The sequence below is a fragment of the Acanthochromis polyacanthus genome, chromosome 17 (genome assembly GCF_021347895.1).
Source record: "Acanthochromis polyacanthus isolate Apoly-LR-REF ecotype Palm Island chromosome 17, KAUST_Apoly_ChrSc, whole genome shotgun sequence".
Taxonomy (NCBI): domain Eukaryota; kingdom Metazoa; phylum Chordata; class Actinopteri; family Pomacentridae; genus Acanthochromis; species Acanthochromis polyacanthus.
Genome location: NC_067129.1, coordinates 8,936,890 through 8,946,334, shown reverse-complemented (window position 1 = coordinate 8,946,334; position 9,445 = coordinate 8,936,890). Strand labels below are relative to the sequence as shown.

Below are 9,445 nucleotides of genomic sequence, written 5' to 3'. Positions count from 1 at the left end.
GAGAGAGGGAGGACCGGGGTAGGAGTTGTGTAAAAGGGGCTGAAGTCCTGCGCTGCCTTCTCCTCCGCCGCTGCGATAGAAAGGCTCCAGACGGCGTCAAAGCTCGGCACACCGTGGACGTAAAACCAAGCCCACGAAGAACGACACACCCCGGTTGGAAGCTCCAGGACTCGGGGAGCGGTGGGCGAGGCAGCCTGAAGTCCGCCGGACCGTGCAGCTGCGTCGGAGGCTTGAGGCAGGAGCGACCCGGCCGGTGGTGAAGGTGGGGCGCGTTACTTGGCGGCCGTGAGGCTCCTCTGTGTGTCTCTGCTGGCGAAACGCTTCTTCCTGTCAGCCTGATTTAGCCTGTGGCAGCGTGATGACCCAGTTTGCGTGGAAATGGCAACTGGGAAAGCGTCCTTTACATGACTTTATTCAAGTAAAAAACCCCTCCTCTGCAGGTCAGGTTGCAGTTTTCTTGCACATTTCGGCGTCGTCAGATTCTGGTGGATGTAGATTTGGTGTTATAGGAGTTCTGGCTGAAGGCCTGGCTGTGGATCCAGGCCCACTGACACAGGGGAGCTCATAGGATTTATGGGCACCCTAGAAAATTTGACATTTGGCCACCTCACCAGAAGCAGCAAGCGTTTAATTTACAGTTGGATGGCTGTCAGTGAAATTAAAGACTTTGTTAAAGTGCCTCATGTAGTGTTTGATAAAAGCTGATAGGACCTAAAATGTGCAAGAAAAAAAGTCAACATTTTATGTAAATTAATAACAGTCAAACCAAGGGAGCTTGCAAACGCACAGACAGCATGTAATCTGCGCTAAAAAGATGTTTTGCATTAGCCTTTGTTAGTTATGCGTCATGACCGCCACAGAGAACACTCAGAATAAACTAGGAAACTTGTGCCAGAGCCTTGAAAGAATTCATTTCATTCATCGTGTCAGATGTTGGATTTGCAGGCTACAGCGAGACGTCGCAGTGGCAAGTTGAGGTCCGCATTTATATAATCCAAACTTGTCAAAAAGTGTCAGCATCGAAAGCCTCTTAAAATTTGCTGAGTTCATAACAGGCCGAGGAAAAAGCCTGTGCTCAAGTAGGGGATAGGTGAAAATCAGGGTGATAAATGAGGCCGAGTCATCCCTCAGAAATGCAGTGACATGAGCAGGCTTTTGGCAGAGATGGAAGATTCCTCAAATGAGAGATAAGTGTATAAAGACAAATATTCATCTGGATGTTTGTTAGGACCAGAGAAACATTCTTAAAGCAGGTGACGTAACAAAAGTATTCAGGCCTCCCTGTGCAGCTCTCAAGTCTCTTCCTCTCATAGACACAATGCTTTACAGCCTTTTTTACTTGATTAAAACGTCTTAAAAGCAAAGTGCATTCATGTATAAGTAGTGTTTCTCCTGGAGGAATGGTTGGAGGGGGAGGCTTACTGTAGTGCATGTTACTGCGATGGAGCCTGCCTTACATAATTGTACAGGCAGAGTTCAGTGTGCCGGTAGGAATGCGCAATAGACTGTGTCACGAGCTGCATTTGTGCCATTGCAACCCAGAGTGTGACATAAGCCTCCCTGTCAATGAGGATCACATGGCAATGACAGGATATCGGTTAAAAAGCAGCTCATCTTGTCTACATGTGTCGTTTGTTTCGCATCCAGGCAAAAATCTGCAGCCTCCCCTAAGCTGTTTTATTGCCTACATTTGCAGAAGTGGAGCCATCTTGCTCAACTTGGGTTACACCCTTCATTCCTATTGCGTGCCTTGTCAGGAGAAGATGGGGCAAGAGATGTGTTATGTAGGTTCATTTAAAGAGAAAAAATCCCAGCTCTTTCAAATAAAATGGCACCGATTGCCTGAGGACAGGCTTACAGGCCTCATACAGCACATTACCATTTCCCGGCAGTGTCATGAATTGAGAACGGCACTCAGCTTTTCCTTTTATCAGCCAACACGACCTACACCCTTTATTTGCTGCGATCTCGGGGTTAAAGTCAGATAGCCTTTAAAGTCCAGCGAGCAGCAGAGCGTCAGAAGAGGCTCTCTGCACTATGATCAGCGCTGCCAAAGCCACCGCCCTTTCCCTGTCTTTGTCCCCATTCCCAGTCTAAAATGATCAGTCTATATTACAGACTACAATCTGGGGCAGTAAACACTCTCCAGCCGAGCCACACCCACAGCGGAGGAATGTACCTGGATTGATGTAAAAGACGCAGAACGTTTCATTATTTTGTGTTTCCATTCGCCGGGCTGCAGCAGCAATATGCAGATCTGGAAGTCTCCATTCACACGTTGCTGCGGTGCAAAACCAAAGTCAGAGCAGTGATTGAGGCGTCTTATCTCGTCTTCTCACGCGTATTCTCTCACAATAGCATGACCCTCAGAGAGAAGAGGTCACAGGAGTGGGCTTGAAGCACGAGAGGCCCGTCTGTCTTTCTGACAGCATGTTACACAATTTTTCGTTTCACTTTCAATTCGTGTTCTTCTCCTTCACCTGAAGCTTCTTGACTTGTTCACATCTCATTTGCCTTTTTTTAAAAACATATCTTTTCTTGTAGCCAAGGCAGCTAAAGAGCTAAAATGCCATTCACGCCCTCCTGTTGACACACTACTTCTCTCGGACATCCTGCTTGTTCAACCCCACTGTGTTTTTCCTCCTCCTTTGTGGCACAGAACACACGTCTCCAGTCGTAGATAAGCTCCGTCTTTTATGTTTGAGGCTGTGTCTTATCTCTTTTTACACTGTTGCTCCGTGCATAAAAGCCTGTCTCAAGGCCTTCCACACAGCCTGTCATGTGGCTGTCTGCCTCCCGTTCTCAGATGAGGCTAAGACAGACAGACGGAAACAGAAAAACGAGGGGAGAGGCAGCAAAAGGGAGGTGAGGGTCAACCTGACACTGAAGCCTAGTCCAGTGCAGACCAGATGTAGTAGATCGAGAGGGGGACAGCTGAGAAGCAGAGGGACGGAAAAGGAGTGGAGGAGACTGTGCGAGCCCACAGCAGCCGGATGGAATTTCTAACATACGCAGCTGGAATGCCAGGAATGCAGGACAGTCTGATCTGACCGAGAGAGAGGGTGGAGAGGACGGACGAGTCAGGAAGGACATAAAAAGAAGAAGAGGAGATATGGGAAAGGGTGGCACAGCAAAAGAGTCGGAGGGCTCAACACTGGCAGTCTTTGTGGACGTAAAGATACAGAGTCACTGTTTGTGGAGGGAGTGGCACGCTATGGAACAAATAACTAATTCAGCTTCAGCTTGAGGTTGTGGCATCCGTAATCAACAGCTAAGACTGTCAGTGGTCCTGTGGGTGGCCCGCAGACTAGTACTGCATGTCCTCTTCCCTGACTTCATTCACATTAACACTAGCACGAGCCTGTGTGTCTGATGGAGTTCGCTTAATGATGACCTTCCTTTGCTGAGCTTTCACAGCCACTGGAGCTCACTTTTTTTCTGTCATGCTAGCGGCACGTGTCGAGGGATGTCAGTCACTTTGCTGCTCCTCTACATTGGGCTAGCCTGTGATATCACCGGTAGCTGGATTGCAGTGACTTTCATGATGTCCGGAGGATGAACCCTAATGATAGCTTTCATGATATCACACTAAACTAAGAACATTATACATGCTAAACCTCAATATCAACATTTAGCTAACTCAGTGCAGTCTTATAACGGTACTGGCATCCCCATAGACCCTAAATGTATAAATTGCAATGTCATTCTTTTGACTGAAATCTGCTCATAAAGCTAATTCTGAGCTTTTACCATGAGTTGTCCGGTTGTCCCACATGCTTCTGCAGTATTGGGCGCGTAGAGCATATGCATTAGCACCATTCTTAGTAGAGGAGAAGACTCCTACCAGCGGCTTCCAATATACTTCCTCTAGTCCTTTCAAACATTAGTAGAGAATGGATCAAAATCTGCTAGTAAAACTCGTCATTTTCCTGACTTTGTAATGGTCAGAAAAATGTAGTCATCCCTCCTGCAGTTTTCTCAGTAAGGCAAAATCACCACACAACCCAGTGCTGTTCCTGAGGTCTTGCTGTAGACATAACTTCAAACCCTCACAGACTTAAATGTTGCCACCTGGCATGTGATCGAGTACGAGAAGCTGTAAGAGCTTCAGATGGTATAAATAGGAACGGGACAGCACTCTAGAAAGAAGAAAAATGAAGAACTTTACGACATGCCCTTGACATTACTTTGACGACGACAAAACATGTTTGATTGTGGGCTTGGAGCTTTTCTATTTTACTTTATTCATGGCCAAGCCACTTCAGGGAAAACATATTTGGAATTCATCATCATGCCATCAAGGACAAACAAATCTGCACAGTTCTTTCTATGAATCACCAGTAAGCCATGTGTTTATACTTTTATGTAAACTTCTTTCTTCTCCTAACGCTGGGGTAGGTTACTCCCGGGCTTCCCCTGGTATTCCCGTTTAACATCACAAAACTGTGATCTCGGAGTAATTCCCTCAGACAGAGTCTCTAGAAATGCAGACTTACGGAAAGTTTGCGTAAAGTGTTTGAAATGTCTGGAAGAGAACCCTCATGCACTTGTTGAGCTGACAATGGGGCAGCCTTGAGTTCTTGCACATTTAAGAACACGTCCTAAAGTCCATGGGTGTGGAAATTGGGTTTGAGCTTCAGTCTAGGCTCCTGATGTTCAACAGCACCAATTAGAAGTCCTCTGTAGCCCCCATGGGTGGCCATCATAAGGAATAGATCTTCAGAACAAATGAGTCTAAGTGGAGTAAAAATCCATCGAAATAAATTGGATTTTGCTTATCCATCTGGATAAATGAAGACATTAGTAACGCCAGTGTTGGCAGAAGACAAAGCTCTTGTTTTTCCAGTTGATCTACCTTCCAATCCTCAGCTATGGCTATGAGCCCTCACTGGTGACCAAAAGATTGATGTCGCAGACACAAGCAGCCAATACGATGAGAGAGCTAGAAGTAGTTTCTGCTTCTTCATGTCAAAAGCAGCTAGCTGAGGTGGTTCAGGCATCTTCCTTTGGATGTTTTTAGGGCAGATCCAAGTAAAAGAAGACCCCAGGGTTGATCCAGAACCCACTGGAGGGATTAAATATCTCATCTGGCCTGGGAACGCCCTGGACTCCCCCAGAAGGAACTAGGAAGACTTGCATTTTGGATGACCTGCAGAAGAAAATGGACAGAGGAAAAACTATCTTCTTACTTTTTGTGTAATTATTTTAATCTAACATTAATACTTGAGGAATGTCATATGTGCATGATTTCCATGGGTTGGGACAGTAACACACGTGCAGTGGACCACACAAAGTGGAAGCGAAAAGTCTTTGCTGTGTGCGCTGCGTGAGCAGCTGCCACAAAGTGCGTAACAGCAGCCACATTTAAGTGCCACTGAATGTTTCATTTTGAATAAGCAAACAAAAAGATAAGCTTGAGGTGTGGAGGTCGACAGCTGTGTAAAGCAACAAAAATCTCAAATCGCAGATCCTACGAGAGAGAGGGAGGGGAAGACTGAGCGCAGGACTGGCTTTAATAGACCCAGTGGAGGTCAACTAACAAACCTCAGCTCTGATTGCAGACTCCTGAATTGCCGCAGAGGGACTGAACTTCTACTGGAATCGGTGGAAGCCATTTTGGAGTCTAGAAATCAGTTGCATGTCTCAGTCCTTAAAAAAAAACAACTCTTGATTTCAGAAGATTTATGAGTCTTTGATTTGATGGAGGAACAAGTGCAAATCTGGCACAGCACTGGCAGATCTCTGTAAGTGCTTTTAGAAAAGATAAGAGGAGCTGATTTGATTGTGGGTACATTTTTCAGTGTACGTCAGTCACAAGCCTGAACAAGCCATCAGCGCCTCTTTTGACTCACCCACTTCAAAACAAAGAAAGTGGTCATGATTAATTTGTCACAGGGTGTTGGTTTTTTTTTTTAAGGCACACCCTGCATATTTTCCATATTAATTGTCACACGTTTGAATAGAAATGACTCTGGTTCTGTCAGGTTGATGCTTTAAACTAAATGTGAGACAAAATGGTTTCTCCCTGCAGTTGTGTCCTCATCGGTTTCATGTTTTCCTGTTGATTGTGACCCCTCCTTGACACATACACACCTGCTTTGCAGTGGTCAGCCTACAGGGCTCTCAAATACCTGAGATTATTCTGGCTCTCCTTACTGCAGGAATGTGCAGCATGTGTTGCTCATCGTGAGCCAGACAAGTGGAGCATGTCCTCAATATCTCAGGATCACCACAAGATGACATTCTTTGAAGGCAAGAAAAGCACAGACCTGTTTTAGTCTCGAGTGGTCACTCGGTCAGAGGTGGGAGAACTACTCAGATCATGTACTTAAGTAAAAGTGACAAACCTACGCTGTAGAATTACCCTGCCACAAGTAAATGCATTTAAATTAAGTAAAAGTGTGAAGACATAAGCATCAAAATCCACTCAAAGGCACCAAATTCTAATCAAATACACAGTGTGGCATCATGGACTAGTATTTAAATGATTAAATCTGCAAATTGAGTAACTTAAGTTTGCAAATAACTGATTTGTATTCTAGTAGAAATTTATAGTAGCAAAACTGGAAAATACCTCTGTAAAGTGCAAATAACTCAATGTCACACTTGAGAAAACTGCAGTATATTCACACTTGCTGTGTTGTATTTATTTCTACGTTTATTTCTGTGTATCAGCTCCAGACCATGTCCACATCTTCATCTCTGTAATGGAATAAAATTCAGGAAATAGTTGCATGTTTGTGATGATGACTAACCGGCAAAGCCGCAACACGAAACTAAAACAGATGAGGAAATGAAAGGGGAAAAAAAATGTGTCAGCGTGCTAACATTTGCTAGTTAGCACCGCTGAGGCTGATCATTAGTTCCAAAAAGATCAAGTTATGACTGTTTTTGTTTACATATTTCACCCGACTCTATAAATGTTATTAGTGCTAAGAGGGAAAGTGTCACAAAATGAATGTTTGTGCAGAATTTGGCAGACTGACCTGTAGTTGTTTGCATAAATTAAAAATTCTACATATACTGGCTTAAATATAGACAGAAACTTCATCTATATTTAAAGACCCCCTCTGATAAGTCAATTTTTTACATTAATATGTCAATAAGTTTTGGGTTTTTTTTTTTGCTAGAATCAGCAGTCAGTAACATTGCTGAGCATTTCCACCTTAAAACTGCAGTGTAGCCATGACAGTCCCAAAAACATGGATTCAGACTTTATACGAAATAAACATAAGGAGCTAATCCTGACAACTTGCAGCAACTTGCTCAAATATTACACCTTATCATTGTGTTGTAGATGTAGTGTTTGAGCAGAGTTATAGGTGAGCTGGTGTGCTCAAGCTGCAGTGAATGAAGAGAAAAGAGAATTGGGGGCATTCTCAGGTCTGACCATTCTTAAGGAAGCAACTGTGGAGAATTTCATCTGCACCACTTTAAGGCTAGAAGGGAATATTTTAATGGAAAACCACCATTTGATAAACAAAGGTGAGTTTTTAGGAGCTAAATCAATAAACGGAGGGAGACTTTCAGTAACCACTCTGCTACCTTCCTGTATAGCTTATTTAGATTTATGCAAAATGTGTTTTGAAGCAGCTGCAAGAATATAGATCAGGTGTAAGCTGCAGGTTTCCTCCGTGGAAAACACCTGCACATTAACTTTAATAAGACTTCACAAACAAATAGTTCTGTTCGACTTCAGAAAGGATATCTCTGCTTTCATGTGCAGGCTGTCTACTCCTCTTCATTTCCTCTCTCCCATCCTTTGTAACCACGGTAACTGACAAAAAAAATTCTTTCAAGAGGCCGGCCTGTTATTTATTTTTATTTTTTTATTTTTTCAGCATCATAACTGAGAGAATATCTAAGAATTTCTCGCTGGCACTGTGCAGCGTGCAGAGGCAGAGCTGAGCTGCTGATGCATGCTTCCCTCCCGGTAATCTGACGCATGATCTTGTGTGCATCTCCTCGGGCGTTCTTACAGATCAGCTCATTTCACCCGCTTACTCACAGCTGATCGCACACTCTGTGGCTCGACTGCACCCACTTACTGTACGTGTGCGACTGGCTGCAGGCCACCTCATGCCCACGCTGCCGGAGCAGGGAGTTTAGAGGGGAAGTTAAACAACCTCTTCTTCTCTTTCTGCAGAAACGTGTGCACCCAAAGCAGAAGAAGGAAGGAGAAGGAGTCGCTTTTCGTGCATCGCTCCGAACTCTCGCGCTCGCTGGCCGACTCCCACGGCTCCCTCACCCCTCGGCCCCAAATGGCTGACACACAGCCGTTCTTCACTGGCAAGCTTTATGTTCCTGTACACATGCTAAAGCTGCCAGCTGAAGAACTGCTCTGGTCAGCCCTGCCCCGGATGACTCAAGAAAAGGAAGCGGATGGGGGGTGGTGGGAACTGGACTGAGGAAGATGGCGTTTCACACTCACAGCAGTCAGACTGGACTTGCCAGATTTGAGCCAGTGGTTTACTTCACTATTTTACTTCACACGTGTTTCTTTCCCTTCCTATTTGTTTAAACTGTCTCTATGATGTTGTTGTTGTTTTAGCTTCCAATAAAGAACAAAATGTTCCCTCAGATTTGAGCCTTATTGTTTAATGCACACACTTAAACACATAGCAGCAATGAAGTCCAAAAATACACTCACACAGAGAGGCGCACAAAAATGTCTCACACCTAATCGCTTTTAACTTTAAGGTATCTGGTGATTACATTAAAGGAGAACAAGGAAGCTCGGGTGACCTAAAATGCAAGTGATGTGGTTTCAGATATGCAGTAACTTCATAGTCTTTGTTCTCTGGAATCTGAATCTCACAGAACAAGTAAACAATTCAGTCAGGACTGTGTGAACCCAGTTAGGCTGCTGTTACATATAAACCAGAGGGAGAAGAAAGGGGGGGGGGGGACCTTACCTAATGTCTGTTCTTTGGGCCTGAAGGCGTCACCAGCTGCTTCACGGAATTCCTTCACAGCATGTTTACTGGTGAAGTCACAAGATTATCCAACTGTGGGAGGGACTGAAGGTGTTTGTAGCTGGACAATATTTACAGAAGTGTCCTGTGTGCCCGTTCTGTGCGTATTTAAAAGTATTTTATCACTACGAGCTGAGAAAGTTTAATAAAGCAACACAGGAAACATTTACGATTGTTGTTCCAGCTTTCAGCCCAAACATCCCACAGTCTGTATGTAAATCTGACGGGAACACGCCTTTCTTTAAAAATCCTAATGAGCTCTGGGTGCTTTGTAATGCCAAGAAATTATATTACAAAACCTTTTTTTTTTTTTGTCATTGACCAGTAGAAGTTTGTTAGTGAAGATTAAGGTGGAAGTTGTTAAACTGCAGTTACTCAAAATCGCCACAAGATGACGTGATACTCTACAAAACTGAAGTTGAAACATGGCTGAGGATGGTGAATAAATTAGGTCAGACTGGTTTGCTGCC

General features: G+C 44.3%; 1 long non-coding RNA gene across 1 annotated transcript; it reads left to right on the top strand.

Moving 5' to 3' along the window:
• LOC110959645 (uncharacterized) lies at positions 1-8,580 on the top strand. Its single transcript, XR_002596241.2, has 2 exons — positions 1-262; positions 8,147-8,580. It is a non-coding gene; the product is annotated as an uncharacterized LOC110959645 (long non-coding RNA).
• The last annotated feature ends 865 nt before the right edge of the window (positions 8,581-9,445 follow it).